This window comes from Miniopterus schreibersii (genome assembly GCF_964146895.1).
Source record: "Miniopterus schreibersii genome assembly, chromosome: X".
Classification (NCBI taxonomy): Eukaryota; Metazoa; Chordata; class Mammalia; order Chiroptera; family Miniopteridae; genus Miniopterus; species Miniopterus schreibersii.
The window spans coordinates 105,745,538-105,766,343 of NC_138104.1; positions in this window are offsets into that span (position 1 = coordinate 105,745,538).

Here is a 20,806-nt window from a genome sequence, read left to right on the forward strand (position 1 = left end):
TCGATCGAGCCCACAACCCGGGCATGTGCCCTGACCGGGAATCGAACCCCAATCGCCTGGATCCTAGGCTGACGCTCAACTGCTGAGCCACATCCGGCTGGGCCTAACTTCCAACTTTTAAACGTGGCTCTCAGAGCTGGAAAACAAGCATCCACGGTCATTTTCCTCATTGGCCCTGTGCCTACTCAGAGCAAACTGTAGAAGCCAGCACTGTGTGCATCTAAGTTGTTGATTAGGAGAGTAAAAGATTCCCTTTATTTAGATAACCGGTCTGCAGATTCTTCTCGACATATGATGGGGTTACATCTCAGTAAGCCCGTTGCCTGTGGACCATATCATATGCCGAATGTGCATTTAATGCCTCTAATCTACCAAACATCATAGCATAGCCCAGCTCACCTTCAACGTGCTCAAAACACTTCCATTTACCCCGCATTCGGGCCATTTCCCCGAGGTTCCTCTCCAGAGCCATTACGTTTCCCCGCTTCTCACCAGAAGCAGGAGACGCAGATGGGCATCTTGTGAGTGTGATGGGATTCGACGGCACAAAACACAATATCCAAAAATGTTGGCAATGCAGTTGGCTCAACTGTCTGGCTGTTGACCCTCAAAGAGAGGGGCCTGAAGGAGAGCTATTGCGGGGTGAATCTGTCGAGAAGCACGAGAGAATGTGGGACCGCACGCCCCTATCCCAGGATACAATCAGAATAAAAAAAAAAAAAATTGAACAGCAGTGTTGGCCGGATGAGCATCCCCTTTGTACCATCGTCAAGTCAAACAATTGTCAAGTCCGACTATCGCCCGTCAGGGACCATCCGTACTCTAAAGTAGCCATTCAGCCTCCAAAAAGATATTTTTTCCCCAAAAACAAAAACAAAAAACCTAAATCAACGTGTTTCCTTTTTTTTTTTAAATTGAACTTATTGGGGTGACACTGGTTGATAAAATTATTTAGGTTTCAGATGCGCGATTCTATAATTCGTCATCTGTATTTCTATTGTGTGTTCACCACCCCAGCTCAAGTCTCCTTCCATCACCCCCTTTACTTCTCCTACATCCCCTGACCCCCCCTTTCTCTCTGGTAATCACCACACGGTGGTACCTCGGTTTTCGAACATCTCTGTTGATGCACATTTTGGGTTTATGAACGCCATAAACACAGGAGGAAATGCTTCGGTTTTCAAACCCGCCTCGGAAGTCAAACGTGCCGCGTGGCTTCCGCTGAGGGCAAGATCCTGGAGGCCCAGCTGTCGGCTGTTGAGTCCTGAGCACCTGAGCAACACCCAGGTGAAATTTGGGCTTATTTGGTGACTGTGTGCAGTCAATCTGTGCTCATGTCATCTCAGGAGCCCTCCGCCCATCAGCCTTTTATTTTGTGGAAATGCAAGCGGTGATTTTACATTTTGAAGCCTCTGCTGGATAAATGCTCCAACTCAAGAGAATCATGAACAGAACAGCGATCGAGGTGGTGAAGGAAATTATTTCCAAACCTGAAAGTGGTGTCCATGCGTGGGGCCTGGCAGCGCAGTTCGGGATGGCCAAGTCTGCAAGTTGCACCGTCTTAAAAAAAATAAAGAAGCCTTGAAAGGAGCCAATGGTTGCAAGACGTCTGAAAACACTTACAAGACAAACAACACAGACAGCTGAAGAAGCGGAAAAATTGCTTTTCTTCCGGATAAATGAGAAACAGTTGGCCGGAGACGGCATTTCTGAGAGCGTGATTTGTGAAAAAGCTGTTTCGTTGGCATGCTGACCGCCTCAAAGTTGCATGCTGACCTCAAATCTGCATGCTGACCTCCTCAAATTTGCATGCTGACCTCCTCAAATTTGCATGCTGACCTCAAATTTGCATGCTGACCTCCACAAATAAGACACCCTTGGAACAAGCGCTGAGGGCGATATTTTCAAGGCAAGCAGAGGGTGGCTTGAAAACTTGAAAACAAGTGGCGTACTCAGTATGGCGAGACGTGGTGAAACGGCCAACAAAGACCCCGCCGAACAATTTGGGAATTTAAAGATTATGCGGAGGCAGAGAGTTTCCTTCCCCAACAAGTTTTCAGCTGTGATGAGCCAGGCCTGTTTTGGAAGAAAACGCCAAAGAAAACCTGCGTAACAGAGGAGAAATCATTACCCAGGACACAAGCCCACGAAAGGCAGGCTGACCCTTTTATCTTGTGGGAATGCACGTGGGGATTTTACATTTTGAAGCCTTTGCTGGTCCACCAGTCTGAGAACCCAGGGTGTTTAAGAAAAACAATGTCATAAAAAGCCAATTGCATGGGATGTGGAGAGCACATAGCAAAGCTGGGGTAACCGGGCGATTTTTTTTATTGAGTGGGTTCATGAAGTGTTCGGGCCAAGTGCGTCCAAGACAAAAATCATCCAATGAAGTGCCCGCTTGTTATGGAAAATGCTCCAGCTCACCCTCCAGGCTTGGAGGACCAGTTGATAAAAGAGTTTATTTTTATTGATGTAAAGTGTTTGCCCCCCAACACGAGTCCGCTCATCCAGCCCATGGACCAGCAGGTCTTATCTAATGTTAAGAAGCTTTACGCCAAAGCTCTGTCCCGAAGGTGCTTCGACGTGACCTCGAACATAGGGGTAACCCTCAGAAATGATTCTGGAAGAATCTTCGATATCCCACATTGCTTCCATCTCATAGACAGAGCAGGGAGGGGGGTGTCTCCCAGAACAGTGAGGTCAGCGTGGAAGAAACTGTGGCCAGAAGCTGTCCCTGGACGTGCATTTGAGGGTGTTGATGAGGATGCTCCTGTTGCTGAGGATTCTGTGTCTCTGGGACAGTCCACGGGCTTGGAAGTGAGTGGCAATGACGTGGAGGGGTCGGTGGGGACCACAGGCCTGAACGCGCCGCAAAAGACCTTCCAGACGTTCGTTCTGACGGAGCAGCCACGGGTGGCCACTGAGGAACTGTCCTCGGAGGAACAGGAGGGAAGAGAGAGCGTTTCTATCGCACTGATCAGAGACACGTGTGCAAAACGGGCGGAAGGGCAAATTTTTGTTGAAAAAAATATCAAGGCCGCTGTATGTCACACCAATGGCCCTGTCGAGAATAACACTCTGTCTCCCTTTAGACTAATTTTTAAAATATGGAAAAAAGCAAATATCAGTTGGCAAAATCTTTAGTGATGAAAAATCCAGTGCGTCTGAACCAGGGGTCGGTGGTGGAAAAAAATTAAAGGGAAGGAAACGGCAGGAGAGGGGTCACCTGTAGTGATTCTGTAAGAGGACCACAGACACCTGAGCAAGTCACCTGCTGTGATTATTGAAGGGGAACCCCCCCCGGCCAAACCATGACTATCATCATTGCCGGTAAGAAAAAAATGACATTTTCATTTTTATCATCTACAGTGCAGCACTGTTTTTACGCTGTGTTTATTTATTATTGCTTTTACACTACAGGGTGTGGTGTTTATTGCTTTCACTGGGTATCATTTAATGGATCCGCGGTAACATTCGATAGTGAAAATTCACGTGAAATCGCTGTTTTAGGGGTTGATTTTAAAAGCCTGGGGCGGGTGCGTCCGTTTTGCATTGCTTCCTACGGGGAACCGCGCCTCCGTTTCCGAACGTTTCAGAACTCGGACCACGTTTGAAAACCGAGGTACCACCTTATGGTAGCCTGTGTCTAGGAACTTAATGCAATCACCTGGGTTGCGGGTTCGATCCCTGGGCCCTGGTAGAGGTGCTTCTGGGAGGCAAACATTCAATGTTTCTCTCCCTTCCTTCCACTCTAAAAAAAAAAAATCAATGGAAAAAAATATCTTTGGGTGAATATTAACAAAACAAAAACAAAAACAAAAAAATTCCCAAGGGTCGCTTAACTCACTTTATAAACTTTATAAACCAGGAATGAGCGAACTCTCAGAGCCAACGAGCAACTCTTTTCAGCTCTGCGGGCCCTTTGGTCTGTTGAAAATTATTTGCGTCTCTGCCTTGATAGCGAGAAAGCAGCCGCTCAGGATACATCGATGAATTTAGCCTGGCCGTGTGCCCCGAATATGGTGCGTCACTGAACATTTTCCTTCCTTGGAGACATTCAAGACATTTAAAAATGTGAGAAACCATTCTGAGTTCTTGGGCCATACAAAAAAATAAAATAAAAAACTGATGAATGAAATAGATCCAGAGACATGGAAGCGTGGAACAGACTGAGGGATCGCAGAGGGAAGGTGGGAGGGCGGGAAGAGATTAATTAAAGAATATATATCCATCTGTGCGTAACCCAAGGACACAGAAAATAGTGCGGGAAGGCCTAGGAAGGGGGCCGGAGCTTGGTGGAGGGGATCAATGGGGGGAAAGGGGAACCTCTGTAATACTCTCAACCAGAGTATTACATTTAAAAATACATTTAAAAATAAATGAAATACATTTAATTATTTTTGTATTTAAAAATAAATTAAAAGATACATTTAAAAATAAATTTAAAACGGGGGAAGAAAAGAAAACAACCAACAGGCAGTGACTGATTCCACCCACAGGCCATAACTTGGCAACCGCTGTGACTTAACTGACAAAGATTTAAACGTTTAGGAAGTCGGGCAAAACCTCAGAAAATTAAATACATCAGTTGCACTTGGGTTTTCTTTCAAACCATGCTATCGTGTTGTGTGTTTTTTGTGTGTGTGTGTGTGTTTTTGGATCGTATACTCTACCCCTTCTCTTCATTTCTTTAAATGTTAATAAAGGGCCATTGTACTTGTGGCTGACAAAATCCATTCCCAACCAAAGTTCGCTTTCCAGGCATGTTTTACATTTATTTTTGCCTGTAATAGACGCACAATATTAGATTCGCTTCGAGGGTCCAACGTAGTGATTCGACAGTCACACGCCTTGCAAAGCGACTGCTTCAAAAAGTAAGATTCTATCCCAGCTGGTGTGGCTCAGGGGTTGACCGTCAACCTAGGATCCAGGTGATCGGGGTTCGATTCCCGGTCAGGGCACAGGCCCGGGTTGTGGGCTTGATCAATGACTCTCTCATCATTGATGTTTCTATCTCTCTCTCTCCCTCTCCTTTCCTCTCTCTGAAATCAATAAAGATATATTTTTAAAAATTTTTTTAAAAGTAAGATTCTAGCCTGGCCGGTGTGGCTCAGGGGTTGAGCGTCGGCCTGTGAATCGGGAGGTTGCTGATTTGATTCCCAGTCAGAACACAAGATCCCCAGTAGGGGGCGATGAGGAGGCAGCCGATCAATGACTCTCATCATTGATGTTTCCCTCTCTCTCCCTCTCCCTCCCTCTCTCTGAAATTAATAATGTTATCAAAGGGCTAAGTCAACGTCGGTGCACAAATTTATTGTTTTTGTTCGTTTGTTTGTTTTGGGTTGTTTTTTTGGGGGGGACTTTTAAACATTTATTATTTTATTTTATCTTATCTTATTTATTTTATTATTATTTTATTTTATTATTTTATTTTATTTTATTATTTTATTTTATTTTATTATTTTATTTTATTTTATTTTATTTTATTTTATTTTATTTTATTTTATTTTATTTTATTTTATTTTATTTTATTTTATTTTATTTTATTTTTTAATGCTTGATGCTGTCAAAATAAGCACCTTCAGGAGAAACATGAAAAACAACCTGCCCTGTCTGGGTTGATCGGTTGGTCGGAGCATCATCCCGATACCCCAAGGTTGCAGGTTCAATTCCTGCCCAGGGCCCACATGTAGGTTGCAGGTTTGATCCCCGGTTGGGGTGCATATTGGAGAAGCCAATCAATCTTTTCTTTCTCTCTCTCTCTCTCCCTAAAAATCAATGTATCCTTGGGTGGGGATTAGATAGCACAAAGAACATTCAAACAAAAAGCAAGAACAGTCAGAGGAGCTTGCAGTGATAAGACAAGAGATATGCTGTCTTTTTTTTTTTTTCCCTCTGGGTATGTAAACGGAAAAGAAACCTCTAGCCAACGGCTTCCACCGTTCGAATGAAGGAAGGTGCTTGCTGAAAGGTAACGGTCGGATAGAAGCTCCCAAAAATTGTTTCCTGCGTCCAATTCTTTGAGGATATCCCGTTTGGCCTTTCCTTGTATCGTAAAATGTAGAAAAATATTATCCCATCAAGAGCCTTTCCGGGTCAACCATCTCCATTCCTATCATGTCCACTTTATATTAAAGCTCTACCCCCATGTGATAGATGGTCATGCATTAGAGGCCGCATTACTTTCTGAGAAAGAGCATCACGATTCCCAAACTTCTACAGATTTTCCTTATTTTCTTAAGTGATTTTTAGAGAGCGAGGAAGGGAGAGGGAGAGAGAGAGAGAAACATCAATGATGAGAGTCATTGATTGGCTGCCTCCTGCACGGCCCCTACTGAGGATCGAGCCCACAACCCAGGCATGTGCCCTGACCTGGAATCGAATCCTGCCCTCCTGGTTCGTAGGTCAGCGTTCCACCCCTGAGCCACGCCAGCCGGGCATTTTCTTTCTATTTTGTCAACTTTCACAGTCGTTGGCCTTGAAAAGGGGGACAATTGTTATCATAAAATAATCGGTGCCTTTTATTTTAATGAGAGAGCTGGTGCTTGGTGCCTGGGGAATGGAACAGGCCTTAGAAGCCAAGGTTGGCTCAGAGCAGACGTGCGGTGTCTCAGCTTTGAGACGCTGCCCACGGAGTTAAAAAAATGAGGCCAGAGAGAGAAGCCCGTCCCAAGAAATCCCTTTGAAATGGTTCCGCAGGGTGACGTCAGCACATAATGGAGAAGAAACTTAATATCGTAACATAAATTCCAACCGCGGCGACGATGCAGGGGAGACAGCTCCAGAAACATATCCGTCTTACCAAAAATAAAATAAATAAAATTAAAAAATTAAAGATGCTGGTGTTACGTATGCCTGCTTTGGAAACTCCCCTTAAATTCACAAATTTGACACTCCATCCATCGGAAATCCCTGAGCTGCACCCACACAAGCTCCCTCTGCCTCCTGGCTTTCCATAGCCTCCTGTGTGTAAGGGGTTGGAGGGCAGGGGGGTGGGTGGGTGGGATAAAAGCAAAAGCTATTTTGTGATGTGTGAAAAAGGGTATGAAACTCAAATTTCAGTGTCTATAAAGTTTTATTGGAACACAGCCGTTCATTTCTGCAGGGTCTGGGTAGCCGTGGCGGGACTTCCAAACATCGTAAAATAAATAGCTGGGCAAAGGAACATGGAAAACCTCAGGCTCTGGCGTGAGTAACCTGCACGTCAATAATTTTAGGAGAAGGGTTATTGTTAGCTCTGCAGTGTAATCAGTTAAAACAGCATCAGAAAAAAAAATACAGGTTTATGGGTGTTTTTTTTCCTGAATTATGCATCCCATAGGGCCCAGCAACTCCAAACACACAAACTCTAGGGTGTTCCCCCAAAAATGTGTGCGCACACTTTCAATGATGATAACGTCCGTCTTTAGAAACACACGGTTCATTCTCAAAATTTAAAAGAATCTACAGAAATGAATCATTTTTGGGGGTCAAGGCCTGTTTTCAAACAGACGACCGTTCTGGTCCAGGCTCTGCTGATACCACGAAGCGACGGAATCGCCAACATCCAGGATCATTTCGTTGGACATGTGGGCGCCCTCGATGCGTCAGCGGTTGCTGGTTTTTTACCATAAACTTTATCTTTTATGTGCCCCCTTGAAGTCTAGTGGATACATTTTCTTGGTTCAAAGCTTAATCTGGCTCCACCTATTACTTCCAATCAGATAAATCTGAACAGGAGCCAAAATTAAGTGAGTCATCAGCTGTTAAAGTCTGTATATCTTTTTTGGGGGGACACAGACTGTCCAAAAATATATATATATTTATATATATTTATATATAATATAATATAATATAATATTTATTTATATTTATATAGAAATATGTATATTTATAAATATAATATTTATATATATTTATATAGAAATATATTTATATTAATATAATATAATATTTATATATATTTATATATTTATATATTTTTCTATAAATATAATATTATATTTATATATTCATATAAAATTATATATTTTTATATTTATATAAAATTATATATTTTTATATTTATATTTTTATAAAAGTAATATATATTTATATATTTATATATTTATATAAATAATATATATTTATATATTTATATAAAATGATATATATTTATATAAAAATATATTTCTATATAAATATATAATTATAATATTATATAAATATATATATATATATATATATATATATATATATATATATATACACACTTTGAATAACTATAAGGCCATGTTTGTACTTCAGCTGCGTTTTCAAAGTTCCAGTAGCATTTTAGGACGAATGTCCCTTGTTCAAATCTTAGTCTGGCTGAAAAGAAAGAAACATCCATTGAGCTACCAGCTGTCCAGGTGTGTACACATGTGTGGGTTTTATTTAAAATATATTTTTATTGGTTTCAGAGAGAGGAAGGGACAGGGCGAGAGAGAGAGAGAAATATCAATGATGAGAGTCCTGGATCGGCTGCCTCCTGCAGGACCCCGACTGGGGATCCAGCCACTGCCTGTAGTTTCTCCTCCACATTAAAGTCCAGTCCAGTGTGGCTCAGTGGTTAGAGCATCGGCCGGAGCATTGAAGGGTCTCGGGTTCGATTCCCGGTCTCCAGGCCCTGGTACGAGAGCCTGTGGGAGGCAATAGCTGTGTCTCTCTCACATCGATGTTTCTGTCTCTCTCCCTCCCTCCTTTCCATTCTCTCTCCAAATCCAATAGAAAAAATATTCTTGGGTGAAAATTCACAAACATAAATGAAGTCTATTCTTAAAATTTCAAAAAAGTAAATAATAATAATAATAATAATAATAAAAGGGTTGCCGCCGACGTGCAGAGTTGTATTTTTCCTAGAACACTTAGCTGACCTCGGACGTGAAGATGCCGAGTTCCTTTCATTCCGGGCCTCCAGTGAGTATAGATTCTCTGCCCGGAAACGGGTTTTTACGTCTCGTTTGCCCTCCTGTGTACACAGCAGCCGTCCTTCCCCTTTCCCTGCAGGCGGTCGGGGTTCCTGGGTGGTCGAGTCTTTATGTCTCGGACCCAGCTCCCCACCGGGAAGGCCTGTGACGTCCCCAGGAGGTCAGCAAGCAGAACCAAGGGCAGCCACCGAAGGAATCCTGCCCCAGGACTTAACCCTTTCATGGTCCATCCACAGAATCCTTAGCTGCTCATCTGCGTGAATTAGGAACATTGCTTTTGGGGAACCGGATTCAGTGGTCTTGACACACAAATCCTCCCCAACGAGCTTTCTCCCGGGGACGAAAGGCCGCCCTCGCTTTTGCATCTTACGTCCAAGTCATCAAAGCAAAGCAACGGAAATATATATATATATTTTGCATGCTTTGTTTGCACAACAAAAAAGGAAACTAGTCTTTGAAGGAAAAAAAAAAGAGAGAGAGAGATGCAAAATATAAATCGGGATTGTGACGAAAGGAGCAGCAAACCGGGCCGGGGACTGATGCACAGTGTGGGGACTGTGGACGCAAAAGGGGCCCCACGCTCACCTGACGGGCTCGAGGGAGGCCTGCAGGCGGCCTGCAAGCTCAGAGGCCTAAAGGAACCCCACGGGATGGTCTGAAATGAAAACTTTCCAACTAAAAGCAGTTTATGGAGGGTCGTCAGGTCCTAGGCTGGTATGTCCTCTGACAAAGGTCCATCTTTACTGGAACTGAGCCTGTCTGTTGTCTTTTTGCATCTACGATCACATGTCCTTGGGATGTCAGAGTAATTTCCCTTTTTCCGGACCCCTCAGGGCCCAGGCTCCGCTCTGCAGAGACCACAGGTCCCCTCATAGTCATTGAGTTAATTGTTGGCTGTTAACCGTCCTGCACCCACCTGAGTAAAAGACGTGTGTCCATCACTTTATTTTCTACCCAACCCCAGAGGTTTCCCCGCTTTGCTTCCTCCCGCCTCCCTCATCTGTCCCCCGTGGATATCAGGGGACCCCCTGACGTCTCTTCTTTGCATAAAACAAGGGACAAAACTGCCCTTCTCAGGAGCATCATCTCAGTCCGTTGAGAGCCTGCTTCCGGCAATGTCCACAGTTTGGCTCAAATACACCCACAAAAACTCTCTATAGGTTTGAACGTTTCTTAGGGTCACAGGGAAAATCCGTTGGTCTGGCTGCAGCCCTTCGCCCTCTGTTCTAAGTCTCGGTCTTTTCATTTGCAAAACCAGATGAATAATCATGACTCAGGCCTCCCGGGGGTTGTAGAGTTCGGGCTTAAAAAAAAAAATGAATACATTCCTTCCCAGCCTCGGAGTTCTCCTGGTCAGGCCTATCATCAAATAAACAGAAACAGATGAACGGTGGAAATGGAAAGCTTTTAATCCACGGGCCCGGGGAATTCACATAAGCACGAAAATGCCCGAGACGGTCAGGCAACACGGGGATATCAGAGGCTTTTGGACAAACGAGAAAAGGGCGTTAGATTTCGGAGGTGAGAACAGGCGATTGGCAGGCGGTTGAGAGAGAGAAACACACACACGTCAGGGAAATTCTTTGCCAGGTGACTCAGAAGCTATGGGACGCAGGAGACGTCGAGGTAAACAGGCCTGGAGTCTTCCTGAGAAATGCTCGGGAATGAAGACTTTTTTTTTTTTAATTTATTGGGGTGGCATCGGTTCCCCAAACCATGCAGGTTTCACATGTACAAGTCAACAAAACACCATCTGCACACTGCATCGTGTGCCCATCGCCCCAAGAAAACTCTCTTTCGGTCCTCAGTTTTTTCCCTTGGCCCCTTTTTTCATGTAAGCTTAGCACCGCCTTTCCCTCTGGCTACTTTCTGTCAGATTTTTTTTTTATTGATTTCACGGAGAGGAAGGGAGAGGGAGAGAGAGAAACATCAATGATAAGAGTCATGGATCGGCTGCCTCCTGCACGCCCCCCACTGGGGGTCATGTGCCCTGACCGGGAATCGAACCCGTGACTTCCTGGTTTCTAGGCCGATGCTCAACCACTGAGCCACTCCGGCTGGCCAGGCTGCCTAATGTTAAGGGGAAGAGTCTTTGGAAAGCGGTCAGTACGTTGATTAACGTGGGGTCATCTTTTGTTATTAGTCGTAACGCATTGTTTTGTCAAAAGGTAGAGGGCCGACAAGCCTTTCTGGGGCCCCTCAAAGTTTACATTGCATCCAAGGGCACCCCAGGCCTGTGCGTCTTCCCCACGGTCACTCTTAGGGGTAAGGTGTCCACAGAGTAACATGCTCAGGCTCAGCGTTCCTGTGTTAGCCGGGTTTAGACAGACAGAGAGATACAGAGAAAGGTAGGTGATGATGATAGATAGATGATAGATTAGATAGATATAGATGATAGATAGATGATAGATAGATGATATAGATAGATAGATAGATAGATAGATAGATAGATAGATAGATAGATAGATGATAGATAGATAGATAGATAGATAGATAGATAGATAGATAGATAGATAGATAGATAGATAGATTAGATAGATAGATAGATTAGATAGATAGATAGATAGATAGATAGATAGATGAGATAGATAGATAGATAGATAGATAGATAGATAGATAGATAGATAGATAGATAGATAGATAGATAGATGATAGATAGATGATAGATAGATGATAGATAGATGATAGATAGATAGATGATAGATAGATAGATAGATAGATAGATAGATAGATAGATAGATGATAGATAGATAGATAGATGATAGATAGATATAGATAGATGATAGATAGATAGATAGATAGATAGATAGATGATAGATAGATAGATAGATAGATAGATGATAGATAGATATAGATAGATAGATAGATGATAGATAGATAGATGATAGATAGATAGATAGATGATAGATATAGATAGATAGATGATAGATAGATAGATAGATAGATAGATAGATAGATAGATAGATAGATAGATGATAGATGATAGATAGATAGATGATAGATAGATAGATAGATAGATAGATAGATAGATAGATAGATAGATAGATAGATAGATAGATAGATGATAGATAGTAGATAGATAGATATAGATAGATGATGATAGATAGATGATAGATACATAGGTAGGTAGATAAATACATAGATAGATAGATGATAGATAGATAAATACACAGATAGATGATGGACAGATGATAGAGATAGATGATGATAGATGATAGATAGATAGAATAGATAGATGATAGATGGATGATAGATGATAGATAGATAGATAGATAGATAGATAGATAGATAGATGATAGATAGATGATAGATAGATAGATAGATAGATAGATAGATAGATAGATAGATAGATAGATGATAGATAGATAGATGTAGATAGATAGAGATAGATAGATAGATGATAGATAGATAGATGATAGATGATAGATGATAGATGATAGATGATGATAGATAGATAGATAGATGATAGATAGATAGATAGATAGATAGACAGATGATTGATTGATAAACACAGATACACAGGGTGAGGCAAAAGTTGGTTTCCGGTTGTGAGTATGTGCACAGTTTATTCTTGTATTATTTATTAATTACTACATTATGTTCCATATGAACAACTGTGAACCTATTTTTGCCCCACCTGGTACAGAGACGCTGAGATGAACGTGTCTAAGGAGACGGCGTTTGGTCATTACCTAGTTACGTCGATCGGTCACAGCGGCCAAAGGGATCGTCCGGCTCTCACAGCATCCTTTCCGATCTCTCTGAAGGTATTACCCTTGAGAATTTTAACAGTTAAATGACGACAGCATTTCTCCACCACACGAGGAGAAGGTTTCGCAACCTTTGCTGGAACGTGGCGCTTTCCCCGAATCCCCGTTACATTTTCTGTGAAGTCCCTCACCTCCCTCATTCACTCCCCAGGCCCGACGTTCGCCCCCGGGGTTAATAATGTCAGTGAATGTTTATAGCGCCGAGGGTTTGGGGCTTGGGTTCGGACCCTGGAGCACCTTTAACCCTTTGCGGTCGTGTGTCTACTCTCAGCCACCAAAGCTTTTTTACCATTTCGGTCGTATGTCTGCTCTCAGCCACCACAGCCAGGAACCCTACGGATCTTAACTCCATTCATGTATCCGTCCGTAAATCTTGTTTATCCTTCCTAATCTTGCATGTGATGTATCACCGCCCTTTCCATGGAAATTCATTCCCACCAGTACGACACCCATGTCTGAATTTAATACGACCGCAAAGGGTTAATCAATCTCTTCGTAGGAGAATTCGCCCCAGTGATTGAAGTAAAACAATTCTGGGACATCCAAGCATTACCTCATTCTGCGCTGGAGTGTGTCATCCTGAAAAAAATGTTGGATGGTCGCAGTTTGCCGGGGCTCCTCCCCGTGTCGGGGGTTTACCTGGAGCTGAGAAGAAGTAGTTGAATTTTAACCCTGGCTGGTGTGGCTCAGTGGTTAGAGCCTCGGCCTGGTCACCGAAGGGTCGTGGGTCCAATTCCTGGTCAAGGGCATGCACCGGGGTGGCCACACCGGCTCATTTTTGTCATTTAACGAGCATTTATGGTCCATTCCCTCCGAGTCAAAGGCTCTGCACAAGACACCGAGGGATGAGAAACTGCTCGTGAAGACGCCGTCTCCGCTCCTGGCACAAGAACACATCTGTGGCTCCCGAGGCAATTTTCTGCGTGAGGGCCCTATTTCGTGTTTCTTGCTCACAGATCCTATAAACGCTGTTTTCCCAAAAAAAATCCACGAAAGGTCCAGAAAGAAGACGGATCCCTAACGGATACGCACGCAGCCGTCCAGGCCTTTTTCTGGCCCCCCAATTCCTTAGGAAGGTTTGCTCCTATGGAAGCAGGATGGACGCCAAGGACCCCGGCCAGCGAGGAAATGGATCCGCTCCTGGGACTCTATCCCTACTCTACTCTGAAATCTATATATATATATATTTTTTTTTTCAATGCTCTACTCTGAAATCTCAATTTTTTTTAATATTATTTTTTTTAGTCTCAGAAAAGCATTTGATGAATCAATAGCGTACAAATTCTCTTGAAAACAGCTCACACTCTTCAAACCTAATTATATTTTGAACCAATATATATATTTTTTTTCTGCAGGGACCAGTACATTCTTGATTACAGATTTCACACTTAAATTCAGCTGCAGCCCTGACACCATCATTGTCAATGTTTCCATTATAGTCTCACATGTGCTCATTTCTATTTCCTTCCCTCCCCACCCCACACCCCCACATTTTCTGGGTCTGATCGCCGGCCACCAGCGCCTCTTGCCCACCCTCTAGATGAATTTATAATCCGGGCATACACTTCTCCTCGCGTCTCTCACCTCCGCTACTTGTATTTCTGCACTTTTATCCCCACAGACTCGCCCGGGGCCCCTCCAGGGCTCACAAGGCAGGCCTTTGTCCTGTGAGTCCCGAGGAATGTAACCTGAAACTCGACCACACAAAGAGGTATTAAGGCCTCGGAGACGCACAGAAAGCCTCCAAAATACCCTGTAAACGCTTAAACACACACACACACATACATAGGGGCCTGACACATGGTTTCTATCTACAGGACAGAGCTAATTCAAAGGAGGTCAGCATTTTAAAAATTAATGAGGGTTCCGCCTCTTGGTGAGAAACCAAAGAAGCGTCTGTTTTGCAGCAAACTGAGGTCATCGTTGTCTTTTTTTTCCGGTCCCCCTCCCCTCTCTATTTTCTATTCAAGCAGATGGTTCGCATTGAAAAAGATACTTACGAAGGGAATTCCAGTCTTTGCGGAGATTCCTCAAAATGCAGTTTCATTAGACGCCTCCTCTCCCATCTCGGTGGGTGTGGAGGTGACAACTCCGCACAGTAAGGCGGCCGGCGATCCCTTTCTCCTCTGCACTGTGTTGGGCGACCACGTGTCAGAACGTCCCCCACAGGCAGCTCTCAACCTCCACGCAGATTCTGACAACAGCCCCGGAAGCTGCCTGATGGAGAACTTGACCATGAGGCCGCTGCCTGGACCCAGCGGGGCTCCCCCATCCCGGGAAATGGAACGGATTTGGAAGGAAATGTGATTCGACAAACAATAGAAGAGAGAAGACCTTCCCTGCTGCGCCTGGCCATGGACACTTACGGGTCTATCTATCATCATCATCTCTCTATGATCTGTCATCATCATCTAGTCATCATTCATCGATCGTCTGTTATCAATTATCGGTCATCAGTTATCTATCTATGTGTCCAAGTATCTAGTCTATGAATGTATCTTTGTATCTGCCTACTTTTCTATCACCCATCCATCCGTTCATCCATTTATTTATCCATCTATCCACTGTATCTGTCTTTGTATATCTATCAACTGTCTATCATCTATCTCTATCTATCTATCTATCTATCTATCTATCTATCTATCTATCTATCTATCATCATCTATCTATCATCTATCTATCTATCTGTCATCTATCATCTATCTATCATCATCTATCATCTGTGTATCTATGTATGTATGTATCTGCCTACCTACCCATCTATGTATGTATGTATGTATCTATCTATCATCTATCTATCTATCATCTATCTGTCATCTATCATCTATCATCATCTATCATCTATGTATCTATGTATGTATGTATCTGTCTACCTACCCATCTATGTATGTATGTATCTATCTATCTATCATCCATCTATCTATCATCTATCTATCATCTATCATCTATCATCATCTATCATCTATCATCATCTATCATCTATGTATATATGTATGTATGTATCTGTCTACCTACCCATCTATGTATGTATGTATGTATATATCTATCATCTATCTATCTATCATCTATCTATATCTATCTCTCTATCTATCTATCTATCTATCTATCTATCTATCTATCTATCTATGTATCATCTATCATCTATCTATCATCTATCTATATCTATCATCTATCTATCTATCATCTATCTATCTATCTATCACCTGTAAGGTTTCATCACTTTCCCTACCTACTGTTTGGACACACTGATGTGAAACCCAGTAGCTGCTGCATTTCCAACAGAATGTGCCTTTGCAAAGAGTTGACATTCCCCTCATTTCAGGAAGCGATCCGAGCCCTTCGGCACCAAAGCCAGCTAGGCTCTGGTTCCATCTGGACTTAAAAAAAAACAAAACAAAACAAAAAAAACACACACACAAAAACATTTCCACATAACTCCACAAAAATAACAAGTGAGTCTTGATTTCCTCCACAGTGTCACCAGAGCTGGGATACGCATTAACCAGAGGCCATGATTAACTTAACATGTGTTTGGCCTGAATAAAACTTGCCATAGGTTTTTCTTTCTTTGTGTGTGTGTGTGTGTGTGTGTGTGTGTGTGTGTGATCCAAATAGTTTCATCATCAATTTTTAAAATGACTTTCGAATACTTTCGGTAAAGGTCATTGACACCCCGTGGACGATGGAACATCCATCTGTTCAGGTTTTTTTGCCAGCATTTTAATGACTTCTGTGAATATTCTAACTCCACCACAGATGATGACAGTCAAGAGTTTAGAGTCTGGGTCCTTCCCACCGCTTCCAAAGCTTATAGTATTTGAAGTGGAAGAATTTTTATCGCGGGGAGTGGAATTTCCTCATGGATTTTGTCGTTGTTATTAAGCCTCACCGGAGAATATTTTTTCCATTGACTTTTAGAGAGTGGAAGGGACAGAGGGAGGGAGAGAGGGAGAGAGAGACAAACAATGATGTGAGAGATACATCGATTGGTTGCCTCCTGCACACGTCCCAACCCAGGCCGGGGATCGAGCCTGCAACCCAAGCACGTGCCCTTTATTGGAATTGAACCCTTGACCCTTTGGTATATGGGCTGATGCTCTAACCACTGAGCCCACCAACCAGGGCTCCACGTGCATTTTTACTTTTTATTTTTTTAAAGCAGCTACGACCCATGAACTGAAGCCAGGTGCATACCAAGCATTTGCAAACCCAGAAACCTACAATACCCAAGAGGTTTTGTTTAGTTTTACGAACAACCAGAATTTATACAAATAGGCCCATTCTCACTTCTGAAACTTAAGACCCTGTCCTCACCCCACCCTCTTTTCTTTCTTTGTCCAAACGTGTCTTATATACCCAGACCCAAAACCCAGGTATGTGCCTTTGATCAGGAATTGAACCAGAGACCCTCCAGTGCTCGGGAAGACGCTCTAACCACCGAGTGACACTGGCCAGGGCTGTCTCTGCTAATTTGAATTTCCGCCCCCCAATCTAGAAAAGTTTAGGAGGTAAAATAAAAAGCATTAATTTTTCTTTAGCCCCCATATTTTCTACTAAGATGGCAATTTTATATGTTATGCTGTTCTTTTGCTGCCAATCTCAGCCGGTTCTCTCTAAACCTTAGAATTTTTTCATTTACAAATAATAATAATAATAATAAATGCACCTTACTTTCCTTTATCTCTGAAATAACATGCTTTCTTTTTAAGAAAACAAAACCTTGAAAATGACTCTCTATTCATTCTCTTAGCTTTTTCCACCCGGCTCCTTTTTCCATGGACGTAGGCGTGAACGTGGTTTTCTGCTCTCTCGGAAATTACTTTTCTTTGGCTACTTCTGAGGCATCAAAAGGTGTCTTGTGAGTGGGGTGGCAGGAGGTTGTGAGATTTTAACAATTTTTAACTTTCCCCCCTAATTTATCCAAGACTTGAATCAAACTGGTAACAGCTGATCCTTTGCTATTTCCTGTAAAGATTCATTAAGCGAATCAATGTACGGCGCCCTCACAGAAATTAAAGAAATGTATACATTTAAAAAGTTGTTTTTATTAGGGACTGTGGGTCTACTGTGCAGGGGGAGCTATATTAGTGTGACCCCTAGTGGTTACATTAATCTAATGATTTTAAACATCTAGTGTTAAATAAAGCTTAGATTATTAGGTGTTACGGATGGAACAACAGAAAGAATGTTTTCATATAAAGACTTATTTTTTTAGAGTAATTTTAGGTTCACAGCTCTGTTGAGCGAAATGCAAAGATATTTCCCATATATCCCCTGTGCCCCCCATATGCATAATCTTCTTCAATATCAACTTAGAAAATAATTTTAGCCCAGCCAGTGTGACTCAGTCACTGAGCGTTGACCTATGAACCAGGAGGTCAGGGTTCGATTCCTGGTCAGGGCACAGGCCCGGGTTGCAGGCTCAATTCTCAGAGAGGGGCGTGCAGGAGGCAGCCGATCAATGACTCTCATCATTGATGTTTCTATCTCTCTCTCCCTCTCCCTTCCACCTTCTGAAATCAATAAAAACATATTTTTTTAAAAATAATAATGTTGCTACTATATATGTAGACAGAATTTTATAACTTACAACTTTACTTGGGTCAATAGTTAATTCACCAGTGGGGTGCTTGGACAAATGGCAAAGTTCTATATTGCTTTACTAGCTGACATATCGGCATACCTTCTCTATTACGCATTGCTTTGTTGTGCTTTACAGATATTGCATTTTTAAAAACTCTTTTTTAAAAAGATACTTTATTGATCTTTTTAAAGAGAGAGTAAGGGAGAGGGAGACAGGGAGACAGGGACATCAAGGTGAGAATGAAACATTGATGGGGTGTCTCATGCTCACCCCCCACTGGGGATTGAGCCTGCAACCTGGGCATGTGCCCTGACCGGGAATCGAACCAGTGACCTTTAAGTACAAGGGATGGGACCCAACCTACTGAGCCACACCAGCCAGGGCTGTTGGGGTTTTTTTAATATAAATTTTTTTTTAATATAAAACTTTAGCAAAAAGATTGCAACTCACTGAAGACTTGGGTGATGGTTAGTAATTTTTACCAATAAATTATCCTGTAATTAAGATATGTACATTGTTTTTACTCTTTATAGGCCACCATATAGTGAAAACAAAATTTTTATATGCACTGGGAAACCAAACCATTTTTGCGACTCCTTTTACAATGACATTCGCTTCCTTGCAGTGTCCTGGACCTGACTACGCAGAGTCTCCAAGGAATGCCTGTACCTTAATGTTAATTTTAAGGTATTTTTCAAAACAGCTAACAGAGAAGCAAATTTTTACCTACTGCTCTGGAGGGGGCTGTGGGTTAAGTCTTTCACAGGCATTATCTCCTTGAATTTTCACAAGAACCTTGGGACGTATATATGATCGTACACTGGCATCTTGCACATGGAAAAATTGGAGCATAGAAAACCTTAGGGGTTTCATTTTTTAAAGAGAGAGTAAGGGAGAGGGAGAGAGAGAGAAACATTGATGTGAGATGGAAGCACAGTTCGGCTGCTTCATGCACGCCCCCTACTGGGCATCCAGCCTGCAACCTGAGTATGTGCTGTGATGGGGAATGGAACCGGCAACCATTGGGTGCATGAGACGATGCCCAACCAATGAACCCTGGCTAGCAGATGTCCTACTGTTATTGAATTCACACTGTCAAACCCTGTGGACCATTATTATTATTTTTTTCACCTCTGTGGATACCACGGCACAGAAAACAAAAATGCTTTTCCTTCCAGCATTCAGCACCTGCCACGTGTGACTTCAGGAAGCAGAAAGGAGTGAGAGGTATTAGGTGCCAATGACCTGGGGTTCACACCTGGTGGTTAGTCATTTAGGATGTGGCTTTGACTGACCCCCTTGGTAGCTCTCTTTTCTTCATCAGTGAAATAAGGGCATTGGATGAGACAATCTCGGAACATCCTTCTCTGGCTAACATTCTAAAATTCGGTTCCAGGACATCTTCAGTTCACAAGGAACCTCTGCGTAGCCCATGGGATTGAAGTCGGATGTGTTGGGAACCTTAGAATGACTCAGCATCTGCAAGTTATCTTTCTGTGTGCAAATAAAGTCCAACATGGTTACCCAGCATCTCTTACGGGTAAAAAAATAAAATAATAATTTAATACCCAATATTAACACAATTATTTGTTTGATGTTAACTTTTCAGAGGACTCCTTAGTCAAGACCATGAAAGGATATTGTCGAAAAGAGATCAAACACATAATTCTGTTTCTCCTAAAGCAATACCTTCAAGAGGCGTCATGGGGTGGCTGTGTGTGGGGATTTTGGTTTGGCTTGGCCAAGGGTCCAGGCACATTGTCTGTTACAGAGGGAGCCAGTTGGTTGAGTTGCACCTCCCCTAGAAAGATAGCTTGGTGTCCTAAACCCTGGTACCTGCAAATGGAGCCTTATTTGGAAATAAGGTCTCTGCAGATGGGATCGAGTTAAGATGCATGGGGCTTTGGCTCCCTTCAAGGCAAGACAGGGTTGGAGAAGGGTCCATACACTTTATCTATTACAGAGGGGCCTAGTTGGTTGAATTGCATCCCCTCCAAAGAAGGTCCTAAACCTTGGGACTTATGAATGGATCTTGTTTGGAAATAGGGTCTCTGCAGATGTCATTGAGTTAAGATGAGGTTTTCCTGGACTAGGATGGGATCAGATCCAGTGACAAGTGTCCTTAAAAAGAGAGGGGATGTTGGATGAAGGCACGTAGAAATGAAAGAAGCCCATGAGAAGACGCAGGCTGAGATGAAAGTGATGCATCTACAAGCCAAGGAACATCAAGTGTTACCAGCCACCACCAGAAGCTGGGAGATGCCCAATGAAGAATTCTATCTAGGCCTTCAGAGAGCCTGTGGTCCTGCTGAGAGCTTGATTTTGAACTTCTGGCCTCTGGAACGCTGAAAGAATAAATCTCTATTGTTTTTAAGACACCACGTTCGTGCTGATTTTTTTTAACTCAGTCTTAGCAAACTCATACAAGACTTTCTATCTAAATCATGAAGGTGAGGTAAGGCAGAAATAATCTCCAACCAAGTTTTGGTATATCCTATGGGGAAGATCAATAAAGGCGTCCCTTC